General features: G+C 43.3%; 1 long non-coding RNA gene across 2 annotated transcripts; it reads left to right on the forward strand.

Moving 5' to 3' along the window:
* On the forward strand, window positions 1-27,135 carry LOC112851067 (uncharacterized). 2 transcript variants are annotated; one of them, XR_015244891.1, is made up of 4 exons: window positions 1-437; window positions 23,709-23,883; window positions 24,290-26,647; window positions 26,888-27,135. It is a non-coding gene; the product is annotated as an uncharacterized LOC112851067 (long non-coding RNA). The 2 variants fall into 2 exon arrangements; XR_003222742.2 differs by lacking the exon at window positions 26,888-27,135 and having other exon boundaries at window positions 19-437; window positions 24,290-25,766; window positions 25,835-26,825.
* Window positions 27,136-27,439: the final 304 nt, after the last annotated feature.

Below are 27,439 nucleotides of genomic sequence, written 5' to 3' on the forward strand. Positions count from 1 at the left end.
ATAGGTCAATGGCGGTATATAGATTCTCAGTGTTGCACAACACATCACCAGCATGAGTTCATTTCATGACTGAAAATCTACACCCACAGTTCTGTGTTCTCTCCTTTCCGCCCTGACTTGCTCTGAGTTCCTCTTTCGTTTCTATAAATTTGACTACTTTACATACCTCACGTAAGTGGAATCTTAGGGTATTTGAGTTTCTGTGATGTGCTTAGTTCACTTAGCAGCAAGTCAGAATCATCTCCTTGTCTAAACCTGGATAACACCCCACTGTACACAGATGCCCCATGTTCTTCATCCACTCCTCTGTCTGTGGACACGTTGGCTGCTTCTACCTCTTGACTCTTGAGAATTACACAGCAATGTACGGGGATGCCCATAAACTGCCTCCAATTCTTATGGATATAAAATCTGAACTGAGTTTGTGCGATCACATGGTAAGTCTATTTCTTGATTTGGGGGCAACTCTTCACTGTGTGCTACAGCAAATGTGCCATTTTACATTTTGTCCAACCATGTGCCAGTGTTCCAATATCTCCATATCCTTGCCAGCATAAGTTGTTTTATGCTTTTCGGTTTTTGGATGCTTTGGTTATTGCTGTTGATTGTGACCATCCTAATGGCTGTGACATGATATCTCCTTGCTGTTTCATTTGCTTTCTGTAATATTAGTGGTGTTGAGCATTTTCTCATCAGCTTGGTGGCCATTGTATATCTTTGGAGACATGTGTATTCAAGATTTTTGCCCATTTGTTAATTGGGTAGTTTGTTTTCTTGTTGTTGTTGGATTTCAGAATTTCTTTACATACTTTAGATCAGTTAATTCCCTAACTGATACACAATTCGCAAATACTTTCCCGATTGTGTAGGTTCCCTTTTCACTCAGTTGAGTGTTTCTTCTGGGGCCAATAGTTAGTAAGCTTGAAATGGCCCCACTTGTCTATTTGGCTTTTGTTGCCTGTGCTTTTGGTGTCATGTCCAAGACCTCATTGCCAAATCTAATGTCATCGAACGTTTCTCCTGTTTTTCTGTCTCAACGTCATAGTGTTAGGTCTTCTGTTGAGATCAGTTATCTATTTCCAGTGAATATTTGTGTATGGTAGAAAGGAAGGGTCCTGTTTTCTTCTTTTGTGTGTGAATATCCAGTCTTCAGAAGAAGTTTCTTTGAAAAGACTGTCCTTTCTCCATTGGGTGGGATTGGCCCCTGTCAAAGATCGTTTGGCCATCTGTGGGAGGGTTTATTTGGGGGCTCTCTGTTCTGTTCCTTTGGTCTACATGTGTGTTTCTATGGAGGTTTTGTTTCCTGTAGTTCAGAAATATGTTTTGAAATTGGGATGTGAAGCCTCCTGCTTCTCTTTTTCTAGATTGTTCTGGCTCCTTGGGGTCCGTTGAGATACCATATGAATTGAAGGATGATTTTTTTCTACTTCCTGCCAAAAATTCCATTGAGATTTTAATGTGGATAGCATTGACTCTGTAGATCACTTTGGGGGGTATGGACATTTTACCAATATGAAGTCTTCCGATACATGGTTCTGTTCCTGATCAGGATGGATTTTCAAAGAAGCAGTTGCTCTAGTCCCCACTCCTTCAATCTCCCCAAACTCAACCCTCTGAAGGGTTCACTCACCTCTCCCACCCCACTCAAGAACTGTCTGAGCTGATGAGAGGACAGGGTTTCCAAGGCTTCAGGTCTGGAGACTGTGTGAGGACGTTGAATAAGCCAGACTTTTTCTCGACTCCTTCCAAGTTTTTCTTCTCTCTGGTTTAACTATCTATTAATCCATGGGTATCTCTTATTCTGTAGTTGTCATCTCTTTTCTTCTGTCATCAACTGTGCGTCACTGGTATGTCACTAATTCAGTTCAATATCTCTAGAAATGGTAAACATCTGCTAAGGAAACTGAGGGATTTAGATGGGTATTTCCAGCAACAAGGGAACCTCAACCTGGCTCATCTAAGTAAGATTACTGCCTTCTCATCATGCAACTAGCCCTTATTCATGCTTTTTTTATACCTAAGATTTTCCCTTCAGCTCTCCTGAATCCTTTGATTGTCCCCCATCAACACCCCTTTATCACTAACTGGCAAACTTCTGCTTTCCTTCTGAACTCTCAACTTCCTACTCACTAGGGCATTAAGTCTTAACCCCTTCCGTTGTCTTCCTCTTGACCCTTGAGCATTTGGGGATAAAATCATGTAAAGCAGGGTAGGGAATCTGTGTGTGAAACATGATTCATGATTAAGATGGCATAGACTTGTCAGGGCAGGAGTGTCCAGGGGTGTGAGGAGTCTAGGTGGAGGCTGACCCACCTGCTGTGGGGAGAGCAGCTAGAACCTGAAGGATGAGGTGGGAGAGCCATTCTTGCAGCCTTAGGGGTCAGTGTGAGAGGTGGGGAGGGGGGTTGGTGGAAATGTGAAGATTCTTAAAGACTCAGAGAAGCACTCTGACACTGGGCACAAAACACTTGATTCAGGGAGCTCATTTTGGAGTAGACAGTCATAAGGATGGACACAAACCTCCAGAAGCTGGATGGAGAGCTGTTTGTATCTCTCAAGGGAGTTAGATGCACACAAAGAGCTCCCAGGACACAGCAGCATGTGGGCTAGGATGGGATACTAGGGATATGGGACAGACCACAGGACATGCCAGCTGGTGGGGGTTCAGAGTCTGGAGAGTGTGGAGGGATTGGACGGCACCAGGACCCCATGGAGGCAGTGGCTTGACCGTCAGTAGCCTGGCAGAAGGGTGGAGGCTGAATGCCTATGAATTAAAGAAAAAGCAATTACTCTGAGAAGACTTTATTTCCTCACTCATTATGTCTTGTACTATGTTTGCCTGAAGACAGTTTCCAAGATCTTCAGGTAACTTAAAATATTACCCTTCTGCTAAGTTAAGCTAATTATAGATATTCATTAAATGCCTAAAGGATTTCCAAATGGGCTGAAACAAAGCATAATCACACCGTTATGAATATATTGCTTCTCTTAATGAACATGTCCCATTTGCCGTGTTGTAGCAAAGGGATGTATATGTATACAAAGGTTTGGGAGAACCCTCTTCACAACGTCTGATATCCTATTCTGGTTTTGACAGTCCTTGGTTATCCAACACTCAAATTATCCCTGTGAAATAGAAGTTTCTGTAGGAAAGATAATAATCCTTCCACATGAATGAGCCTCTGGTAGGAAAAATCAGGGAGCAGAAAAACAACTTTGGGAGCAAAGTATGAACTTTATGAGCACAGTTTGTCCCGGTGTAAAAAGGCATGCATTGCAGCATAGGACGGATGAAAGTGTAGGACAGAGCCCGAATGCACATAGAGAGTGTGGCAAAAGGTTCAGGGTCAGGGAGTTTTATTTGTCCTGGTTCTCTCAGGCTGAGATTACCTGGGTTCATGTATAAGAGCTTTTTACAAGAGCCTTTGGTGTCAAGTATTTGATGTCCAGGTGGAATTCAGTATTTTTTTTGTTACAAAGACACAAGTTTTGTTGGATGTTCGGTCTGTTTTTTTTTTTTTTAATTTTTTTTAACATTTATTTATTTTTGAGACAGAGAGAGACAGAGCATGAACGGGGGAGGGGCAGAGAGAGAGGGAGACACAGAATCGGAAACAGGCTCCAGGCTCTGAGCCATCAGCCCAGAGCCTGACGCGGGGCTCGAACCCACGGACCACGAGATCGTGACCTGAGCCGAAGTCAGACGCTTAACCGACTGAGCCACCCAGGCGCCCCCGGTCTGCTTTTAATAAGAGGGTGTAAAAGGAAAAGATTCTCCTCTTCTGAATAACCTGCAAACAGCCAAAGAACGAATCAGAAGGAGCAAAGGTGTTTCTGATCATGGGAAGCAATGGGATCCTTGCACAGGGCTGGGAGCATGAGGAGGTACAAGTGGGGTGACGGCATTGTACCATAATCACGTACCCGGGGCTGCAACAAGGTGACCTTTTTTTTTTTTTTTTTTTAATTTTTTTTTTTCAACGTTTATTTATTTTTGGGATAGAGAGAGACAGAGCATGAACGGGGGAGGGGCAGAGAGAGAGGGAGACACAGAATGGGAAACAGGCTCCAGGCTCTGAGCCATCAGCCCAGAGCCCGACGCGGGGCTCGAACCCACAGACCGCGAGATCGTGACCTGGCTGAAGTCGGACGCTTAACCGACTGCGCCACCCAGGCGCCCAAGGTGACCTTTTTAAAGCTTTCTTTTTTTTTTTCTTTTTAATATGAAGAGAGAATTTCTGGAATTCTTTTAATACTGTGTTAGAGCAAATAATTGGCCCCCAAAACATCATGAATTTTATCCCTGGATCCTGTGAATGTCATATTCCCTGGCAAAGACACTGCCCGTGTGATGGAGTTAGAGATCGTGAGATGGAAAGATTATTCTGAACTGTCCGGGTGGTCGCTCTATGTACTCTCAAGTGTTGAGAGTGAGAGAGAGAGAGAAAGAGAGAGAGAAGGGAGATTGGCCTAGGGAGGAAAACAGTAAATGTGAGGATAAAGCAGGGGAGAGAAGGTGGGTGAGATGGGGAAACAGGACCCAGACCGAGGAAAGCCTCCCAAAGCTACAAAAGAGAAGAAAACACATTCTTCCCAAGAGTCTCAGGAGGGTACACATAAGTACAGATGCCTCCATTTGGGTAGAGTGAAGTCCATTTAGGGATTGTAGTTTCCAGGACTGTTAAAAAATTTATAAACAGGTTGGATGTTCAATGGAGATGACATTGAAGACAAAACACTCAAGTTGGGGGAGCTCCTGGTCAAGTGGGGAGTCATTAAGCTGTATAAGTCAAGAGAACTGCAGACAGAGACTCAGGGGCTCAGGAGCTCAAGGCTTGTCAGAGGGGGCCCAGATGAAGGAGGAACGGGCAGGAGGTGGAGGTGTGGGGGAGGTTAGAGTCCAGTGGGGGAGCGGAGTCCAGAAAGGCAGGAGGGATTGCAGGGTGCAGGGATCACACAGAGACCAGAGGTGATTGCAGGGAGGAAGGGGGTTTCTGGTCTGGTTGCCTGGCTCTGGGGATGGGGGTGGGGAGGGCACAGGGTCGAGGGATCCTGCTTTGGATAGGGAGGGCCAGGGTTTCCCAAGGTCCAGATCAGACCAGGATGAGATGCCTTTATCTGGCGTTCAAACCAGTTTCAGCATTGCTCAGGATTGTTCTAGAAAAGCAAAATGTCCGCTTCCTTCCCTGAGGAACCTTCACCTCATCAACTCATTATCAAGGTCCTCCAGGAGAATTTTGTGTAACTGAAAGGCATGGGGTGACTAGTTTGCAGGTCACAGGGAGGACAGGAGAGGGTCAGGAAGGGGACTGAGGCCAGGTGACTTGACAGTGGTCAGAGCCTGGATGCAATGGAGAAAAGGGGGAAGAATCTGCAGTGCCCTGGATGACTGGGGGTCCAATTGAAAGGGGAGGGGGCAACACTCTAGGGTTCAGAGCATTGAGCAGCCAGTTTTATTCCTTCATTCATACAAGGGCCTTTCTACTAGCATTTGCTTTTGAAACTCTCAACCAAAGAGCCCACAGAATTTCTGTGTTTGTCACCAAGGGCAGCTTGGAAGTGAAACCAGTCTTGGGATTCCCAAAGTGTGCATGAAATCACTGCACAAAGGCTTTGACCATCAGGAGTGGGGAGGAGCAGCTTTCACAGCTGCCAGACAGGTTGCAGAGCATATTTGAAGACCACTGGGTGGGGGTCTCCAAGGGAGCAGAGCGGCTCCTCGGGACAGCCCAGTCCCCTGTCTGGTTGTTGGTGAGGGACCTGGGATCATGAGGGCTGAGTTGGAGGCTGCTATTTCCAAGCTCTGCTTGCAACGAGAAGCCTGAAGCACCAGAGTGCAGGCTCCACATCCCCAGGTCAGCCCCAGGACTTCCCGGGTTCCCCAGGGAGGGTTGTTCCCCTCATACCCTTTCCCCCTCCATGAGGTCTCAACTGACCCGAGGGGGGAGGTCTGGGAGCCTTCTGAGTTTCACCACCACCTCCCCACTTCAACTTGAGTCCCCTGCAACATGAGTTTTGGGGGCCCCGCTCTTTCCTCCAGCTCAGACTTCAATGCAGCTGGCTCTCCTCTGGCCAGTTTTGGGTACATGCCCTGCAACTGGCTAAGGCGCCTTCAGCCAACTCCTGGTTTGTGCTTCTCTCACCTTGAACTTCTCCTGGGGAGATGAGACATCCCAAAGCCCCCTTGGGATCCTTAGCCCCAGAATTTCAGCCTTGGGAACCGTCCTCCACCCCCATCCTTCCCTCAGCAAATCTCACCCAAGCTGCAGATCCCCTCTCCCTTTCCATCCCACCCCATCCCACAGAGCTGTCTTTGTCATCACAATCACTGAGATTTTTCCCTACCTCCTCCTTGGGTTGTGGCCACAGACCCTGCGCCACACAGGACAAAGAGGTCAGCTTAGAACCAGGTAGTAAGTTTCCAGATACTCCTCTTGTTGATAATAAGTTTATTTGGTCAGTCGTGTCGAACAAAAGAAACTGAGGGTGCAAAAAGCAAAACAAATATTCACTTCAAGTATTTGGACACAGATTTTAGAGGAACTGGAAATTTTCTCTGAGGCAGGTGGAGAAAGAGTTGATAAAGGTAACCGCCCCCCCCCCCCCCCAGCCTGTAGAAGTTCTTCTGAAAGAGATCTGAATGACACAGCATAAACAATGAGTTTTAATATTTGTAGATTAAATTTATTTTTGTAAATTAAATTTAATATTTGTAGATTAAGATTTGTAGCAACTACTATCCTGGTACCAGCTGGGTGGAATTCCGCAAAGCAAGCTCTCTTCTGAGAATGGCGGCCAGATGTAGCCCTTTTTGATTGGCACAGGCTGGTCATGTGACATCCAGATGTGGGCGGGCATAGGCCCAACTTCCGCGGTGATCTGCCGGCTCCATGTTGGATCTCCTTAACATTGTGATTCCATTTCCTTGTTTCAGTTCACAGTTGTGTTGTGAGCCAGTGTTCTTTGTGAGTCCGGTATAAGGGGCCAGATGACAACTCACGGGGAGAGCTGAGCACACATACAAGCTTCACTGGATGTAGATAAGCTAGGAAGTTAATATCTTCTTCTCTAGATAACAAGTATTTCCCCCAGAGAGCTCAGATTGCGTAGCTGTAACAGTAGCTAAACCACAACCACAGCTGTGGGTTTAGAAAACATCTTGCGTCGAAAGTAATATGGCATATTTAGCAAGAACCTTCCAACATTCAGCTTGCAGACACAGGAAGCAAGATTGCGCAGGGCATAAGTAAGGATAGTCTTCAACAGAAAATGGCACAGCATGTTTGACCAACCTGTGTCGTTGCACTGGTTCTCCAGAAATGGCACGGGCAACTCCAGGATATACATTCTTATGTTGTTCAGGACAAAGGTGGCTACAACGTTCGCAATTAATTCCATGACGCGAAGTTGATACTAAACGTGACTGAATTGCTATAGGACAGAAGGAGTGTGCTCTTCTCTGTTTCGTTCCCAAAATTTTGTCTCGCATAGAGATCCAGCCTTTTATAATTACTGGAATGAGTCATTCTCTGACGTCACACTCTTAACGAAAGAGGGGCTCCTGGCCAATGAGATTGTAACATGTGTCTCAGCAGCCAGTACCGTTGTGCGGTATAAAAGTACCATTTCTCACAACAGAAGGCACGTGTCAGACGCTACCTTGCAATCTGCATACCAGCAGAGTTACCGAGAGTCCTAAATCTGATACTTGGTGCTCCAGATCTTCTGTAAAGGAGTAGCTCTGTTTATGTTTTCAGGAACCTTGCAGTTCTCCAATGTTGCAATGGAGCTCCCTCTCCTCTAGCCTAGGGAATGTGTATGGGAGGAAATTAATGCAATGGTGCAATCTTCTGGCCCCTTTCAAGATTTCCTGACAGTGTGTTCATCCCAGGGACCACTGTCATCTTCCTTCATCCTGCCCTGCTGACCACATGCTTCGCTGTACTGCCCTCGCTTCAGTCAGTAGCTTCAGAAATGGCCAGGTTTTCTGAGATACCCCTGGGAATTTTAATGGCTACATGGGGCACCTTGGGAATTGCAAGCAGGCTCCTTTGAAACCCCCTCCTCTGCCACCTTTCTGTTCCTCCTTCCTCCTGTTTTGCCCTTTGACTTTCCCTTCAGTTCCCATGGATCCCTTTTTTTTTTAATTCTTTTTTTTTATTTAAAACATTTAAATTATTTTTCTGTTTTATTTTGAGAGAGAGAGAGAGTGAGAGAGCAAGGGGGTAGGGGCAGAGAGAGTGGGAGACAGAATCTCAAGCAGGCTCTGCGCTGTCAGTGCAGAGCCAGTTGGGCTCAAACTCACTGTGAGATCATGACCTGAGGCAAAACCAAGAGTTGGACGCTTAACGGACTGAGCCACCCAGGTTCCCATCCCTTGGATCCTTAGATGTGTCCCCCTTCAACACCTTCACCTCCTCTAGCCCTCTGTCTACACCTCTGAGACCTTCCCCTTCCCACTAGGACTCCTCTGCTGTGACAGTCTCTGGGGCTTCATTGTGCTGCCCCCATCATGGTCATTCAAGGGACTCAAGGACCCCACCTGAGGCTGTGCAGCTCCACGAAGTGGGCTGGATATTATGTCCCTGGGACAGGTTATGGAGACACTCAGATGGCTGGCTGCTTGGTCTGTCCTCAGTCTCTTCCTGCAGTTTCATCCAGAGCCTCCATTGGCTGACACGTGAGGGCACAGGACACCTTCTGAGTCCCCTCCACAAAGATTGATAGGAGTGCTTCAGGCCTCTTCTTGAGCAGGTGACCTCAACTTGCCCAGTCCCCTGGCACCTGCTCCTGGTCAGGAGGTCAAGGTGAGGAAAGAATGAGAGCCAGGACTTTCCACTAGGAAGTTGTCTTCGTTGAACAGATGCTCTAAGCACTCTTGTTGCATCTGTCTCTCTGATGAGTGCATAAGGACCAAGAAAAGGTCAACTGAGGCACATTCATATTTTCAAGAGTTTACCTGAGCATATAGAGATTGGAATTGGGCAGAGCCAGAGCACAGATGGCCAGAGGTACTCCAAGAACAGGAGCCAGGCCAAAGGTTTTTCTAAAGAAGAGCTGGAAGCAAAGCAATAACATAGTTTGATTGGCTATGGCTGGAGCTTTGGTCTTCTTTGGGCAAACCAAGTTGGCCGTCTGTGCTTGGCTTCCCAGTTTTCTCTTCTGGGGTGGGGGTGCTCTGACCCTAGCTCAGGTTTTGGTTTGGCTGTGTAGGCCACCAAGGTGTTAGAGCCACCTCAGTCTGCTGTTGGCTTGTTTAATTACATTAGCAGAGTGTATGTGTCCTATGTGTAATATGTGCCCTCCTTTGCCTGGTGGTACTAGATGAGTCCCTACAATTCCTGAGAGTCTCTACGGTAAAGGCTATAGAGAAAAATAAGTGAATATTTGTAAAAATGTCCTTAGGTGAAGGAAAGTGAATGAATTCTGACAAAACATTATTTCAATAGCAATGGTATCTTGTCATATGTCAATGTGAAAATGATCTGTATCTCTTGGTAGTTTACAGACTTGTACTATGCCAAGTTAAGTGAAATACTGACCAGTCTGTAAATACCTAGATGAATCCTAAGTAAGTTAGCACACTAAATATTAGTTATCAGAAACAGTTTTCAGGCTACAAGCACTTTTGTGCCTGTTAATCTGTTAATGAATGTGTTCATTTTTGCCAAACTGAGAATTACTAAAAGGACTTCTTTGCTTATAAGTATGTGTGGTATGTCTGTCCATGTGGTATGCTTCAAAATGCTGGGCATTTGAACATGGTCCATGTTCCTTTTTTTTTTTTTTTTTTTTTTTTTTTGCAAAAAATAAATTTAATCATGTGATGTTTAAATTAAATGGAGTGTCTGTCTGATTGGATGGGGGCCTCCAAATGTGGGGAGATGATTGGGTGGAAGCCAATAACCCGGGTGGTAACAGAATTCATTCAAGGTGAAAGAAAAGAGATAGAAGTTTATTGAATATACTGCAAGGGATTGGTGGGCAGGATAGTGGAGGAGAAGCTGTTTGCAAGGAGGCACTGGGTGGGGGCCATATTTAAAGCAAGAAGGTGAGGAGGTATGGGACATATGAATTTTCCCTTTCTTGGTAACTGTGCCTGGCTGTAAGTAGCCCATTGGTCAGTTAGGGCTTATGATTGTTTTGAGGTGGGTCACCCAATAGGCCTGTTTGTATTTAGCCAGGGGGTCACTGTGGGCCCTTTCTGCAGTCCATCACGCAAACCTGTTTTCCTAAAAGTGCCTCTACAAATCATATTTGCCAGTATACACCACCAGGAATACACAGTAAAAAAAAAAAAAATACACGGAAGCGGGGGCAGATACTTACAATGGGGCAAAACCCCAAGTGAAACAGAAACATGACTTGAAAATTCTACTATACATTATTTGGGCATGGCAACTACTGAAAACTTTGTCTTTTGATGATGATCTTGCTGACACTAATAGTTTCACCTTTGTCGATGATTGTGATTCTGATGATGATGACAACAGGGATATTCTAAGAGCATTTTAAAGAGCTTTCTTCTGGGGTGCCTGGGTGGCTCAGTTGGTTAAGCAGCCAATTTCGGCTCAAGTCATGATCTTGCGCTCGTGAGTTCGAGCGCTGCATTGGGCTCCGTGCTGACAGCTCGGAGCCTGGAGCCTGCTTTGGATTCTGTGTCTCCCTCTCTCTCCAACCCTTCCATGCCCATTCTCTGTCTCTCTCTCTCTCCCCAAAATAAATAAACATTATAAAAATTTTGAAGAGATTTCTTCCGTCATCTTCATAGTATATACAGGTAGCATGGTATATCCACTTATATGCTACTTTCTTTTCACTGAGCTTTCGTGAAGTTGCAGAAATGACCCTAAGTAGAGCCTGACTGACAGGCAGGATTCAGGGGTCTACTCGTTATCTGCCAAAACCGTGTGTGGCTTAGGCACAGTCATCTGTCTTTCAGATTCTTTTTTGTCCTACAGGAAAATAAGATATTGCAACAGAGGTTACTTTTTTTTGTCCTTTTCAGGTCTACTAGAAAATTTATGCAGAATGCCTGCACAGTAAGATCTGTACTATATGAATCCAAGGAAATGCTTATTCTGACTAAAATATTTCCTCAAATCTGATCTATGCTCTTTGTGAAACTCCCAACAGTACCATGTCTCATGCACAGAGTCAACAGGCCTCTTCACTGCATTGCTGAATATTTTCAAGATGAAAAGCTTGTTGAATCCAAAACAGTGAAAGTAGTAATGTGAAAGTAAAGTGAAAAGCAACATAGGTCTTTGAGGGAGAAATCAGTGCTCGTGGTGTTGGCTTTAATGATGTGGAGAATAAAGGCAAAAAGAAATGTAGATAAAATTAGATTTCCTTACAGCTCACAGCCCTCTAACAAGTCCCTGGGACAGACAGAGTGACTTTCCTGGAGGAACTCAGCTACCTTGCCGTCAACACTTTGCTCAGGGCAAAAGGAAACCTCAGCTTGACATTATCCCGACCCCCCAGGATCCTGTGAATCTACTCTAAACATATAGAAATTCGTTTGGAAACTTGCTTTATCTTTCCTCCCCAAAATATATGTTAGCAATCATCCTCCAAGCATATGGCCCCCTGATATACATCCGAAGGGTCTCATGACTAAGGGTTTACTAGACAGCAGTAAATGACCTTTTCCTAACAGCAGCTAGCCCCTCAAGGTCCTGGAAACCTGGCTTGAAAAATTCCTTAGAGACTTATACTATCCCTAACCCCCTCCCAACCTGAAGGTATGTAATCAGTCACTTGTCACACTCCAAGTGCAACTCTCTTTTTTGCCCCTGGGTCCTGTCCCTGTGCTTTTTTTCTTTTTAATTTAAGTTAGTTAATAGTGTAGTCTTGGCTTCAGGAGTAGAACTCAGTGATTTATCTCTTATATACATTTGTGCTCATCCCAAAAAGTGCCCTTCTTAATGCCCATCACCAATTTAACCCATCCCCACACCAACCCCCCTTCCAGAAACCCTCAGTTTGTTCTCTGTATTTAAGAGTCTCTTATGGTTTGCCTCTCTGTTTTTATCTTATTTTTCTTTCCTTCCTGTATGTTCATCTGTTGAGCTTCTCAAATTCCACAGGAGTGAAATCATATGATACCTTTCTCTGACTGACTTATTTCGCTTAGCATAATACCCTCTAGTTCCATCCACCTTGTTGCAAATGGCAAGATTTCATTCTTTTTCATCACCAAGTAGTATTCCATTGTGTACATATTTGCGACATTTTCTTTATCCGTTCATCAGTTGATGGACATTTGGGCCCTTCCCATAACTTGGCTTTTGTTGATGGAGGTTGCTATGAACATTGGGGAGCATGTGCCCCTTCAGATCAGCATTTTTGTATCCTTTGGATTAATTCCTAGTAGTGCAACTGCTGGGTTGTAGGATAGTTCTATTTTTCATTTTTTGAGGAACCTCCATACGGTTTTCCAGAGTGGCTGCAGCAGTTTGCATTCCCACCAACAGTACAAAAGGGTTCCCCCTTCTCCGCATCCTCACCAGCATCTGCTGTTGCCTGAGTTGTTAACTTTAGCCTTTCTGACAGGTGGTATCTCAATATGGTGATGATGAGTGATGTTGAGCATCTTTTCATGTGTTGGTTGGCCATCTGGAGGTCTTCTTTGGAAAAGTGTCTATTCATGTCTTCTGCCCATTTCTTCACTGGATTATTTGTTTTTTAGGTGTTGAGTTTGGTGAGTTCTTTATAGATTTTGGATACTAACCTTTTATCTTATGTGTCATTTGCAAATATCTTCTCCCATTATGTCAGTTGCCTTTTACATTTGTTGATTCTTACCTTTGCAGTGCAGAAGTTTTTTTATCTTGATGAGGTCCCAATAGTTCATTTTTGCTTTTCTTTCCCTTGCTTTCAGAGATGTGTCGAGTAAGAAGTTGCTGTGGCGGAGGTCAAAGTGGTTGCTGCCTGTTTTCTCTTGCAGGATTTTGATGGTTTCCTGTCTCCTGTTTAGGTCTTTCATCCATTTTGAATTTATTTTTGTGTATGATGTAAGAAAGTGGTCCAGGTTCATTTTTCTGCAGGTTGCTGTCCAGTTCTCTCAGTACCATTTGCTAAAGAGACTGTCTTTTTTTCCGTTGGATCCCCTTTCCTGCTTTGTGGAAGATTAATTGGCCATATGTTTGTGGGTCCATTTCTGGGTTCTCTATTCTATTGCATTGATCTATGTGTCTGTTTTTGTGCCAAGACCATACTGTCTTTGATGATTACAGCTTTGTAATACAGCTTGGAGTCTGGAATTGTGATGTCTCCAGCATTGCTTCTCTTTTTCAACATTACTTTGGCTATTCAGGATCTTTTGCATTTCCAAACAAATTGTAAGATTGTTTGTTCTAGCTCTGTTAAGAATGCTGGTGTTATTTTTACAGGCATTGCTTTGAATGTGTAGATTGCTTTGGGTGATACTGACATTTTAACAATATTTCTTCTTCCAACCCATGAGCATGGAATGTTTTTTTAATCTTTTTGTGTCTTCTTCAATTGTTTTCAGAAGCTTTCTATAGTTTTCAGCATACAGATCTTTTACCTTTTTGGTTAGGCTTATTCCTAGGTATTTTATGCTTTTTGGTGCAATTGTAAATAGGATTGATTCCTTGATGTCCCTTTCTGCTGCTTCATTATTGGTGTATAGAAATGCAACTGATTTCTGTACATTGATTTTATATCCTTGAACTTTGCTGAATTCATGAGTCAGCTCTAGCAGTTTTTTGGTGGAGTCTTTAGGGTTTTCCATGTAGAGCATCATGTCGTCTGTGAAGAGTGAAAGTTTGACTTCTCCCTTGCCAATTTGGATGCCTTTTATTTCTTATTTCTCTTTGTTGTCTGATTGTGGAAGCTAGGACTTCTAGGACTATGTTGAACCACTGTGGTGAGAATGGACATCCCTGTCGTGTTCCTGATCTCAGGGGGAAAGCTATCAGTTTTTCCCCGTTGAGGATGATATTAGCTGTGGGCCTTTCATATCCCGACTTTCTTGAAAGTTTTTAATTTTTTAATGTTTATTTATTTTCGAGAGAGAAAGAGAGACAGAGTATGAGTGTGGGAGGTGCAGAGAGAGAGAAGGAGACACAGAATCCGAAGCAGACCCCAGGCTCTGAGCTATCAGCGTAGAGCCTGATATGGGGCTGAAACTCATGAACTGTGAGATCATGACCTGAGCTGAAGTCGGATGCTCAACTGACTGAACCACCCAACTGCCCCTCTTGAGAATTTTTATCAAGAAAGGATGCTGTATTTTGTCAAATGCTTTTTCTGCATCTATTGAAAAGATCATTTGGCTCTTATCCTTTCTTCTATTAATGTGGTGTATCACATTGATTGATTTGTGAATATTAAACCAGCCTGGCAGCCTAGGAATGAATCCACTTGATCATGGTGAATAATTCTTTTAATGTACTGCTGAATTCAATTTGCTGTTATCTTGTTGAGAATTTTTGCATCCAGGTTCATCCAGGATATGGGCCTGTAATTCTCCTTTTTAGTGGGGTCCTTGTCAGGTTTTGGAATCAAGGTAATGCTGGCTTCATAGAATGAGTTTGGAAGATTTCTTTCCATTTCTATTTTTTGGAATAGTTTGGGAAGAATAGGTATTAATTCTCCTTAAATGTCTGGTAGAATTCCCGTGGGAAGCCATCTGGCCCAGACTCTTATTTGTTGGGAGATTTTTGATTACCAATTCAATTTCTTTGCTGGTTATGGGCCTGTTCAGATTTTCTGTTTCTTCCTGTTTTAGTTTTGGCAGTGTGTGAGTGTCTATAAATTTGTCCATTTCTTCCAGATTGTCCAATTTTGTAATTTTTCATAGTATTCTCTAATAATTGTTTGTATACCTCTGGTGTTGGTTGTGATCTCTCCTCTTCCATTAATGATTTTGTCTATTTGGGTCCTCTGTCTTTTCTTTTTGAGAAGTCTGGCTAGGCGTTTATCAAATTTATTTATTCTTTCAAAAAACAAGTTATTAGTATCATTGATCTGTTCTAATGCTTTGTTTTGTTGTTTTGGATTCTATATTGTTTATTTCTGCTCTAATCTTTATTATTTTCCTTCTCCTGCTGGCTTTGGGCTTTATTTACTGCTCCTTTTCTAGCTCCTTTAGGTGTAAGGTTGGGTTGTGTATTTGGGACCTTCTTGCTTCTTCAATTGCAATGTATTTTCCTCTTAGGACTGCCTTTGTTGCATCTGTAAGTGTTTGGACTGTCATGTTTTCATTTTCATTTGCTTCCATGTATTTTTTAGTTTCTTCTTTAATTTCCTGGTTAACCCTTTTATTCTTTAGTAGGATGTTCTTTTTTTTTTTTTTAATTTTTTTTTCAACGTTTATTTATTTTGGGGACAGAGAGAGACAGAGCATGAACGGGGGAGGGGCAGAGAGAGAGGGAGACACAGAATCGGAAACAGGCTCCAGGCTCCGAGCCATCAGCCCAGAGCCTGACGCGGGGCTCGAACTCACGGACCGCGAGATCGTGACCTGGCTGAAGTCGGACGCTCAACCGACTGCGCCACCCAGGCGCCCCTAGTAGGATGTTCTTTAACCTCGATGTATTTAGGGGCTTTCCAAATTTTTTCTTGTGGTTAATTTCAAGTTTCATAGCATTGTGGTCTGAAAGTCTGCATGGTATGATCACAGTCTTTTTGTACCTGTTGAGGGCTATTTTGTGACCCAGTAAGTGATCTATTCTGGAACATGTTCCATGTGCACTTGAGAAGAATGTGTATTCTGCTGCTTTAGGATGAAATGTTCTGAATATACCTGTTAAGTCCATCTGGTCCGATGTGTCTTCAGAGCCATTGTTTCCTTGTTGATTTTCTGCTTAGATAATCTGTCCATTTCTGTAAGTAGAGTATTAAAGTCTCCTACAATTAAAATATTATTATCAATAAATTTGCTTAGGTTTTTGTTTAATTGGTTGATATATTTGGGCTACTAAATACTTACAATTGTTAACTCATTTTAATTATGATATAATGCTCTTCTTTATCTCTTTTTACAGTCTTTGTTTTAAAATCTAGTTTGTCTGATATAGGTATGGCTACTCTGGCTTTCTTTTGATGCACATTAGCATGATAGGTGGTTCTCCATTCCCTCAGTTTCAATCTGCAGGTGTCCTCAGGTCTAAAATAAGTCTCTTATAGGCAGCATATAGACAGATTTTGCATTTTTTTAAAAAATTTTCTTTTTGGGGCGCCTGGGTGGCGCAGTCGGTTAAGCGTCCGACTTCAGCCAGGTCACGATCTCGCGCTCCGTGAGTTCGAGCCCCGCGTCGGGCTCTGGGCTGATGGCTCAGAGCCTGGAGCCTGTTTCCGATTCTGTGTCTCCCTCTCTCTCTGCCCCTCCCCCATTCATGCTCTGTCTCTCTCTGTCCCAAAAATAAATAAACGTTGAAAAAAAAAATTAAAAAAAAAATTTTTTTTTAAATAAAAAAAAATTTTTTTCTTTTAATGTTTATTTTTGAGAGAAAGTGTGAGGGGGGGAGAGGCAGAGAGAGAGAGAGAGAGAGAGAGAGAGAGAGAATATGAATCAGGCTCCGAGCTGTCAGCACAGAGGTCAACACAGGGCTCGAACTCATGAACCATGAGATCACAACCCAAGCCAAAGTCATACACTTAACCTGCTGAGCCACCCAGGCACCCCTTGTTGTTTTTATAAGTCAATTCTGATACTTTATGACTTTTGTTTGGGGCATTTAGTCCATTTACATTCAGAGTGGTTATTGAAAGATATGAACTTAGTGCCATTGTGTTATCTGTAGAATTCATGTTTGTGGCAATGTTCTCTTTGTAGTCTTTGCTGCTTTCCACTCATAGAGTTCCCTTAGGATCTCTTGCAGGGATGGTTCGGTGATCATGAACTCCTTTAGTTTTTGTTTGTCTGGGAAAGCCTTTATCTCTCCTTCTATTCTCTTCTAGCTTCTATCTCTTCTTCTATTCTGAATGACAGCCTTGCTGGATAAAGAATTCTTGGCTGCATATTTTTCCTAGTCAGCACACTGAATATTTCCTGCCACTCCCTTCTGACCTGTCAAGTTTCAGTGGACAGGTTTGCTACTAACCTTATGTGTCCACCCTTGTAGGTTAATGACCTTTTGTACCTAGCTGCTTTCAGAATTCTCTCTTCATCTTTGTATTTTGCCAGTTTCACTATGACATGTCATGGTGTTAACCAGTTTTTACTGATTTTCAAGGGAGTTCTCTGTGCCTCTTGTACTTAGATGCCTGTTTCCTTCCTCAGATTAGGGAGGTTCTCAGCTACAATTTGTTCAAATAAACCTGCTCCTTCTTCTTACTCTTTTTCTTTGGGACTCTTGTCATATGGATATTGTTCCATTTCATGGAATCACTTACCTCTGTAATTCTCCTCTCATGATCTAGTAATTTATTTTCCCTCTTTTTTTTCAGCTTCATTATTTTACACCATTCTATCTTCTATTTCTCCTCTGCTTCTTTAATCCCTGCTGTCACTGTATCTAGTTTATTTTGCATTTCAGCTATAACATTTTAGAATTCATCCTGACTAGTTCTTAGGTCTTTGATCTCTGCAGCAAGGGTTTTTCTGGTGTCTTCTATGTGTTTTTCAGGCCCATCTGACAGTCTTTAGACTGTTACTCTAAATTCTTGTTCAGTATATTGTTTATATCTGTTTTGAGCAACTCTCTGGCTGTGATTACTTCCTGACCTTTCTTTTGGGGAGAATTCTTCCATCTTGTCACTCTGGCTTAGTTTGTTTCTTTTGCATGTTTTATTTTTTCTTTTGCATGTTTTAAAAGCTTGTTATGGGGGCGCCTGGGTGGCGCAGTCGGTTAAGCGTCCGACTTCAGCCAGGTCACGATCTCGCGCTCCGTGGGTTCGTGCCCCGCGTCAGGCTCTGGGCTGATGGCTCGGAGCCTGGAGCCTGTTTCCGATTCTGTGTCTCCCTCTCTCTCTGCCCCTCCCCCGTTCATGCTCTGTCTCTCTCTGTCCCAAAAATAAATAAAAAACGTTGAAAAAAAAAATTTAAAAGCTTGTTATGTGTCCTACACCTGAGAATACTACCATATTAAAAAGGGGTCATACACTGTGCAGGGCCTGGTCTTCCAGGAAGTGTTTCTGGTGTATTCTGTGTGCACTCTGTTGTGTTTTAGCTGCTCTTTCCCATTGGTCAGTTATCTGCAGAGCTTCTCCTTGCCTTTATTGGTGGAGTGTTTGGACTTTTAACTGGGTGTGCTTTGATTTGTTTGTTGAAGTAACCCTGGAAAAAAGGGAGGGGAGCCTGATCCCATAAAAAGAGAGAAAGGGAAGAGGAGAAAATAAAACCAAACTGAGAATGAAAAAAAGATAAGGCTAATTCCAGAGAAACAGAGGAAAATAAAGAAGGAAGAGAAAAGATGGATAAAGAATAGAATAAAAATACCTGATTTTATATATATATATATATATATATATATATATATATATATATATATAGTATATTTAATATACTATATTTAAATATATATTTAAAATATATATTTAATATATATTTAAAATATATATTTAATATATATATAGTAAAACTTTGAAATTTCTTGAATATATATATAAAATATATTTAAAATATAATATATGTATATGTGTATATATATACATATATATATATATATATATATGTATATATATATATAGTAAAACCTTGACATTTCTTGAAGGCTCATGGATTCTCAGAATGATGCAGGAGCAGGGGCTTGACTTTGAAATCCCTGCTTCCATTAGTACAAAACAAAAGGGTGAGATGGTCTTTCATGGGTTTGTGACCAGGCATTGCATTCTCTTCTTCTGTAATGTAGGTCCTCTTTGGCATCTTTTTCCAAAAAAGCGCTGTCTCATCACAGTTAAAAACTCTCTTCGATAGGTAACACTTGGAAACCATGAGCTTCTGGAACTTGGTAGCAAACACTTCAGCTGCCTCAGATTCTGAACTCACAGCCTCTCCATGCCTCACAACACTATGGATGCCACTTCCCCTCTTAAACTTACCAAACCATCCCCTGCTTGCCTTGATGACTTCTTCATTTTCTGTTTATGTAACTGGCAGTTTACTTATGAGGGTGGTGTACAAGGTCTTTGCCTTCTCGAAGATAAAGTTCTCGGTCACAATTCTTTTACTGCATCTAGTTCCCTTATTTATTCTTTTGTCTTTAATATTGTGCAAATGGTTGATGTAGACTTCTTATAAAATCTTGCAAATTTGGCCACTTGCGTACCTCATTCATACTTCTCAATGATTTCCTTCTTAACTTCCACCATAATCATCACCTTCTTCTTACTGTCTTTGTTTTCAACCTTTTTCTGCATGAGGGCCATTGTATATGCTCACACAGATGTTGACTATGGTACAGTGTTAATGAACACTGTGTTAATGAACGCAGTGAATAAACTGTATTTAACATAACTGGCAATAAGGCAGCAGAGGAAAGTGTCAATATCTGCAGGCAGCCTGACCTAGACTGAAGCAAAGCCTTCCTAAGCTTACTCTTGTATGGAAAAGCAAAGACTGTCCATAGGTGCTTTGAGGTGACAAAAAATACACTAGTGCCTTCCAACATTCTCAAAAGTCACTGATTTCTGCCAAAATCCATGACCTGCAACCAAGCATGCAAGCATGAGAGACAATCACCCACAATCCTGCAGTGAGAGAGAGAGAGAGAGCAAGAGAGAGAGAGGATTCATTGATTGATTATTGACTGGGTTTGGAGTATTGCTTGTACTTTCTGTTCTGTTTTCTGGAAAGAAGGAACCCTGGTGTTTTTGCTCTTAGGCTATCTAGAGCTCATTAAACATAGAGAGTCAGATCTAGACACTTAAACATTATGAAGACATCTGTAGCAGACTAGAACACTTCTTTATTTTTAAATCAATGGGTAGGTGTAAATAATCGTTGATCAGTTAAACATGGTGAATGAACACCCATTATTCTGATCTTAAACCAGCGGGGCCAAATTGACACAGTTCAAAACATTTAAGACTAATGAAAACATTAGATTTCTCCTTCCTTAGATCTACGAGGCAGCAAAACAGATTGGTTTTTCAGTCAACAAGGTTTTATAGGTTTCTACAAAGAAATAGTGAAGAAAAAGCTTAACTCTACAGTGAAATGCCAGCTAGTAAAGTAGAAGAAATGGTACAGTGAGCTGTTTGGTCACCTCCAAGATTTAACCGATGTGAACATTTAGATATTGGTTTCAGATCTCCCTTTTTGAGAAAAGAGGCAAAATGTTACATAAAATCAGACACCAGCTCCTCCTCCCTTGCTGCCCTCTTTCCCCAGAGGTAATGACTTGCTGTAGGGAGAGGGCTTTATCCTATGCCTGAGACTTTTTTTTTTTTCAACGTTTTTTTTTTTAATTTATTTTTGGGACAGAGAGAGACAGAGCATGAACGGGGGAGGGGCAGAGAGAGAGGGAGACACAGAATTGGAAACCGGCTCTGAGCCATCAGCCCAGAGCCTGACGCGGGGCTCGAACTCACGGACCGCGAGATCGTGACCTGGCTGAAGCCGGACGCTTAACCGACTGCGCCACCCAGGCGCCCCTGCCTGAGACTTTTAATAGCTGTTTGATTGATCCTTTTTACACGATTGTATTCACCAATAACATGTAATATAGCTTTTTTAAAAAAATTACGTAAATGAGTCATAAACTAAGTATTTTTTGTCCCAGGATTAAAAAAATCCTGAGTCTTTTTTACATATAGCATTGTTGTTCTATGTAATCTCCTTCATTTTATTTATTTATTTATTTATTTATTTATTTATTTATTTATTTATTTTTTAATGTTTATTTTTGAGAGAGAGAGAGTCGGGAAGGGGCAGAGAGAAAAGGAGACACAGAATCTGAAGCAGTCTCCAGGCTCTGAGCTGTTAGTAGAGAGCCCAATGTGGGGCTCAAACTCACAAGCTGCGAGATCATGACCTGAGCTGAAGTTGGACGCTCAACCGACTGAGCCAATGAGGTGCTCCTAATCTCCTTCATTTTAACTGCTGTGTAGGATCCCACCTGAGGAATAAGGCACAGATCATTCCCCTACTGAAAGGCAGTAAGTTGAAATCACTGTTTGCTAGCAGAGCAAGACTTCCATACCCTGGAACATGTTTTCTTATGCACAGGTTGAAGACTTTCCCTGGGGCATATACTAATACCCCAAAGTGGAGGCTGGTGCTGGCTCTGGGGCAAGAGCATCTTTAATGAGAATGGATAGTGCCAGAGGACTCCTTGAGTGGTTCTACTAATTCACATGTCTGCCCTGAAAATGAAGAATTTTAATTGGCCAGAGCCTCACCCCACTCCACTATATAAGTCCCTGGGGACTCTACACTCTTCACTTTTGTCTGTAGGAGAACAAGTTCACTGACTACAGACTGTGAGGAAAAGTACATGCTGCTGTAGAAACAGTAATTCTGTAACTCTTGATGGGTTTCATTCCACAATAGAATTTTTGCAGGCTTTTTGGGAAGATATGTATTAGGTAAATGCGTGGCTTTAAAAAGCCACTTGGAATCCACTTTCTTGGTAGAAGATTTGAACTTCTGTCTCTCATAGATTAGAGAGCAAGCTAATCAGGAAGGATAGAGAATATTTGAGCAATGCAAGAAGCTTGGCATATATGTAAAATGTGGTCATACTCATTTTCAAGCACAAATGTCAACTTTATAAATATCTGCCACATACTAGGCCACACAGCAAATTTCAGTCAATACCCAGACATGGAAGACTCTGTAAACACTGTGCTATGAAAGCAGAAAACTGAATAAAAGGACAAGCCGAACACCACCATCTGCATAGAAACCGTGTGTGTGATGAAAGAATCATGGTTGAAGAAGACACAATAATGGCAATTTCAAAATATGCCTAAGTGACAGTAAAAACTTTACATAGAACCCACAGGATGCAAGCCAGGTGGACTTGTGGGCACATTTTAAATGTTAAGATGCTTAACATAGAAAAGAAGAAAAAGATGGTCATTGTAGAGCTAAATTATCCACCTATAGGAATAAGAAAAGGAACAAACTCAAAGGAGAAAGAACATAAACATGAACAAGAAACACAGATATCTGGAGATGGTTTTTCCTTTCTTTTTAAGCTTATTTATTAAGTTTTGAGAGAGAGAGAGCACAATCGGGGGAGGGCAGAGAGACAGGGAGACACATAATCCAAAGCAGGCTCCAGGTTCTGAGCTGTCAGCACAGAGCCCAACACGGGGCTTAAACTCACTAACAGCAAGATCATGACCTGAGCTGAAGTCAGACACTTAACCGACTAGGCCACCTAGGTGCCTTGGAAGTATTCTTCTCTTAAAACTTTTTATTTTGTGGAGGAGTTTGTTGAGGATTATCTTTAACTTGAAGATTTGTTAAATCTCACCCATAAAGACATCAGGGCCTGGTACTGTTTTTTTGATGGAGGGAAATTAGTGATTCACATTTTAATTTTTTAGTTATTGCTCTATTCATATTATGCCTTTGTTCTGAGGTGAGGTTTGGTGATTTACATTTATCTAGATAATTGTTCATTTCATCTATATGTGAAAATACACTGGCCTAGCTTTTGTGGTAGTCTCTGATAAACTTTTCTTGTATATCCCTGATAAGTCTTTCAAGATTTTGTCAGTATATCAATCGAGCCCTTTCTCTCTGTCTCTAGCATGTGCTAGGTAGTATGCGATCACTCCCAGCCTGTCTTCAGTAAGAACCCTGTTAGGTCAGCTTAGCAGGAATTACTCTAATTCTTGGTAATTTTCCATCCACTGACTGCCCCACTGTGCTCTTGCTTATAAATCACCACTCTTCTTGTTGACTTGGAGTTGAGTCCAATCTGTCTCCCTTACTGCAAACCCACTGTTGCAGTCAGCCTCAATAAAGTGTGCCTTATTGTCTGTAATGAGTGTCAGAATAGTTTTTCAATAGCACGTGGAAAGGAGTAATTACAATATGGTTGATGAAGCAAGACGAAAGTACATAACGGGCTGTGGGGTTACGATGGAAACAATTGGGGCTTGTGAAGTTTCAGGAATTTGAAAATATTAAGACAATTGAAGAGATAGTGTTTAGGATGAATTAAAACACTGGAGAAATAACAGGTGTGGGAAACAAAGAGAAATTAGCCCACTTTTATGGGCAGGGCATGGAAGGACCTCCTAGAACAAGTGTCCAGAAGAGCTTAGCTGTCTGATAGGCATTTCAGTATTTCACGTCCACAATGAAGCCTTGAGTTTTTTCCTTTCTTTCATGGTTTTGCCAAAAATACTACCTCAGTTTCTCAGACCATAAAATCGTGCCACTATCCCCTGTGTACTGAACAAGGCAAAAGCTTGAAAAGGAGCAGTGCAGGCTTCCAATCCGGACACACTTTTCAAGTGTGTTTGGGGCGACGCAGTGCTGGAGATGGATGCCTTTCCAGCACTTTCTAGCATGTGGCCTGTGAGGTTTGTCCTGGAGTTCTGATGGCTGGACTCAGGAAACCTGTCAGTGGGGATATTTCAAGGAAAGCAAGACTGTAAGGAAGTGTAAGAGTAACGATCATTTTCATCCAGAATCAGAGTTCCGGCTGATGAAGTACAGTGGACGTTCCTCATAATCTTCAGTGTTGGAGAAATAGGACAATTCATACATTCTTTCAGTGTTGAAATGAAGTAGTTGACAGGAAAATCCAAATCTTTAAACTTTGTTTCAGATGAGACCAGCTGAGCGTCATCGTCAGAAAGAAGGCAGCTGACAGTCCACTTCCAATGTGACTCTTTTCTCCAGATGATACTTCCGTGTGACCCAAGCCAGTGAGGTCCCCAGAACCCCAGACTGAATTCCATATTATGTGACAGAATGTCTTACACTTGGACTCAGAGACTCAGGTGGGTACCTGCAGGTCCACGTGTTGGAAATCTGACCCCAATGAGTTTGCTGGTCACTAGAGATACCTGAGGGTGTTCCTAGACCCAGCATTGCCCCGTTCCCCTTCCCTTTCTGTCAGTGCATGACCTGCACTGTGACACCGATGGCTCCTAAGGCATGGTTGGTCACAGGGCTCTGAGGATGAACATCCATGGATGCCGTGAGACAGAAGCTGTGTGCTGGCAGGTGCACACTCCCAGACACCTAGATCACCTGGGACATATGTCAGTGGTTTGCGTTCTTGTACATGGTCCCCTGGTGTCTGAGGGGAGAAGGGAGGATGAGGCTTTCCAATAATGGGGTATTTGCTCCTGCCAGTAACCTGGTGGTGGTGGATTTTGAGTTGTGTTTTTCCTTCTTCTCTAGTATATTCAAGCTGCATGAGGAATCGAAACAAAAGGTACTCAGGAGAAAATGTAGTTTGGATTATTATGTTATTCTACTTGGGACTGTAAAGCACAGACGAGCAAGTGATCTCAACTGAACACAGAAAACAAAGAAGACGGAAGGATGCAAAAGGTTAATAGTGACCCGACCGGTGACTCTCCGACTCCTTAGCTGCAACGTACAGGACAGCACTGGCAGGGCACCAGCAGGGCGGCCAGGAAACACCATCCCAGGCTGTGGCTCAGGAAGGGGCTGCTCTAGGTGGGACCCCGCTCCACTCCGTGTGCTCTGTGTGCTGTCCCACCGCCCACCCAAATCCATCCTAACCGAGTCTGAAGACCTCCCAGCCCAGGCCAAAGCCGTGAGGATCCCGTCCTGCTGGCCTCTCAACGAAGCTGGGACCCAGCGGAACCAGTGCCCACAGGCCCTGTCCTCCTCTGATCTGCATGCATAATTCAATCGTTCACTTCCGGTCTTCGCACAGGCTCAGCCTGGACACAACTCCTCCTGATACAGGTCTTGCCCTCCACTGGCTGCTGAAGCAAGGATCCTGAGAGTCACTATTGAATCTTTCAGCTCCTCCCTGCCCCATGTGGAAACTGTCACCAAAGCCTCCATAGGTCCCCCACCTGCCCCAATATTTCTCATATTTCTCTATCACCTGCTTGTGCCCTACAACCATGTGTCCACACTGTCCTTTCCTGTGTGGACCTGGCTGGATCTAACCAGGCTTCCGAGGGGATTAGGTTCCTATGGTTGCTGTAACAAATTACCACACACTTAATGGCTTGAAAACAAGACAACTTGTTAATCCTGGGGTGCCTGGGTGTCTCAGTCGGTCGAGTGTCCAACTTTGCCTCAGGGCATGATCTCGTGATTCATGGGTTCGACCCCGCATTGGCTCTGTGCTGACAGCTCAGAGTCTGGAGCCTGCTTTAGATTCTGTGTCTCCCTCCCTCTCTGCCCTTCCCCTGCTCATTCTCTCTCTCTCTCTCTTTCTCTCTCTCTCTCTTTCTCTCTCTCTTTCTGTCAAAAATAACAATTAAAATATTAAAAAGGAAAATGCTTAAAGAAAAACAATTTGTTAATCTTAGAGTCTTATGTTACAGTCAGATTAGAAGCCTGACACAAATATCTCCCCCAATATAATCTCCCTATTTAAGGTCTAGCCTATTAACAGCTTTAATTCCCTGTTGCTATGCCCAGTCCCATGTACACAGGCTTAGGAGCAGGGTGTGAATATCTTTGGGGGTCACACTATTGCCTTACACACTCAGTTTCCACCATCTCCTCTTTCTGAGGCCTTCTCCACCCGGCAAGCACAGCCATACTCCCATAATAACATCTGGGCCCTGAGTGTCCAGCCACTCTCCCTGGCACCACCCCCTCTCCAACACCGTGGGCCTGGGTGTGGCTTCCCGTTGCAAGTCCACTGTGTCACATCTGCCACCGTAAGGTTCTTCTCCAGGGTCCCTGATTGCCGTCCAGGAACTTCACCGTGAGCAAATCTAAAGTGTATTTGAGGGTTGGGTGTTGTGGCAGTGAAAACACCTGCATTGGTCAGGAGATGGAAATGGTCAGCAGGAGTTCAGGCAGGAGCGTCAGTGCCCTCTGGTGGATGGTTCCTGCTGCTGGAAGAGCAAACAGGGCCCTGGACAGGAGACAGGAGGGCTCAGCTTGGACAAAGGGCACATTCAGGTCCAGAAGGAGGCATATTTAGAGGGGATGAACTTATGGCTGCCCGTGGCTCAGCAGGTGGAAGACTGGTTTTTGCCAAGGGTGTAACCACAAATCAGGACACCACTGGGTTATATTGCCAGGTTGGCTGAGGGAAATTCTGTAGACATTGGGATGCAAAAACATACATGACCGCAAATCGACATGTGATGTCATTAGACACGTCCTCTGATGTTCTCAGCATCCTGAGAGGCATGTTAGCCATGAATCAAAGTCATACCTTCATTTGGAAGAAATATCTTGTTAAGAAGAAGATGATATGATAGGAATTCCTCTTTATCTTCAGAATCATATACCTTGGCATCATTCCTTAACTATGATGTCCCTAAAATGGACCTAGTTAACTTAGTTGGGGGCTAGCCAGTGTTGGGGTCTGGTTCCCACCACCTGCGAGCTGACAGCATCCTGTCCTCCAACTCCGGACCCCTCTCGGAACCACAGGAGCCTCTGATGCTCCGTCATTAAAGGAGGGGGCCTTTTGGATACAGGTGTGCTGATTCGAAGGCGCACATGCACCCCAATGTTTATAACAGCACTATCAACAATAGCCAAAGTATAGAAAGAGCCCAAATGTCCACCGACGGATGACTGGATAAAGAAGTTGTTGGGGCGCCTGGGTGGCTCAGTTGGTTGGGCGGCCGACTTCGGCTCAGGTCATGATCTCGCGGTCCGTGAGTTCGAGCCCCGCGTCGGGCTCTGTGCTGAGCTGACAGCTCAGAGCCTGGAGCCTGTTTCAGATTCTGTGTCTCCCTCTCTCTGACCCTCCCCCATTCATGCTCTGTCTCTCTCTGTCTCAGGGATAAATAAACGTTAAAAAAAAAAAATTAAAAAAAAAAAAAGAAGTTGTGGTATATATATTCAATGGAGTATTACTCGGCAATGAAAGAGAATGAAATCTTGCCATGTGCAACTACATCGTTGGAACTAGAGAGTATTATGCTAAGCGAAATTAGCCAGTCAGAGAAAGAAAAATATCATGAGACTTCACTCATATGAGGAATTTAAGATACAAGACAGATGAACATAAGGGAAGGGAAACAAGAATAATATAAAAACAAGGAGGGGGCAAAACATAAGAGACTCTTAAATACAGAGAACAGACTGAGGGTTACTGGTGGGGTGTTGGAGGGAGGGAGATGGGCTAAACGGGTAAGGGGCATCAGGGAGGACACTTGTTGGGATGAGCACTGGGTGTTATACATAGAGGATGAATCACTGGCATCTACTCTTGAAGTCATTATAGCACTATATGCTAACTATTTTGGACGTAAATTTAAAAAGATTAAAAAACTAAAAAAAAAATAGAGGAGGGCGTCTTTTCACCTGTCCACCTCTGGACTCTGGGGGGGGGGGGGGTGGGGGGGGCGGGGTGGGCTATACCTACATGTGAGC

This window comes from Puma concolor, chromosome E2 (genome assembly GCF_028749965.1).
Source record: "Puma concolor isolate L17-30 chromosome E2, mPumCon1.1.hap2, whole genome shotgun sequence".
NCBI classification, from domain to species: Eukaryota; Metazoa; Chordata; class Mammalia; order Carnivora; family Felidae; genus Puma; species Puma concolor.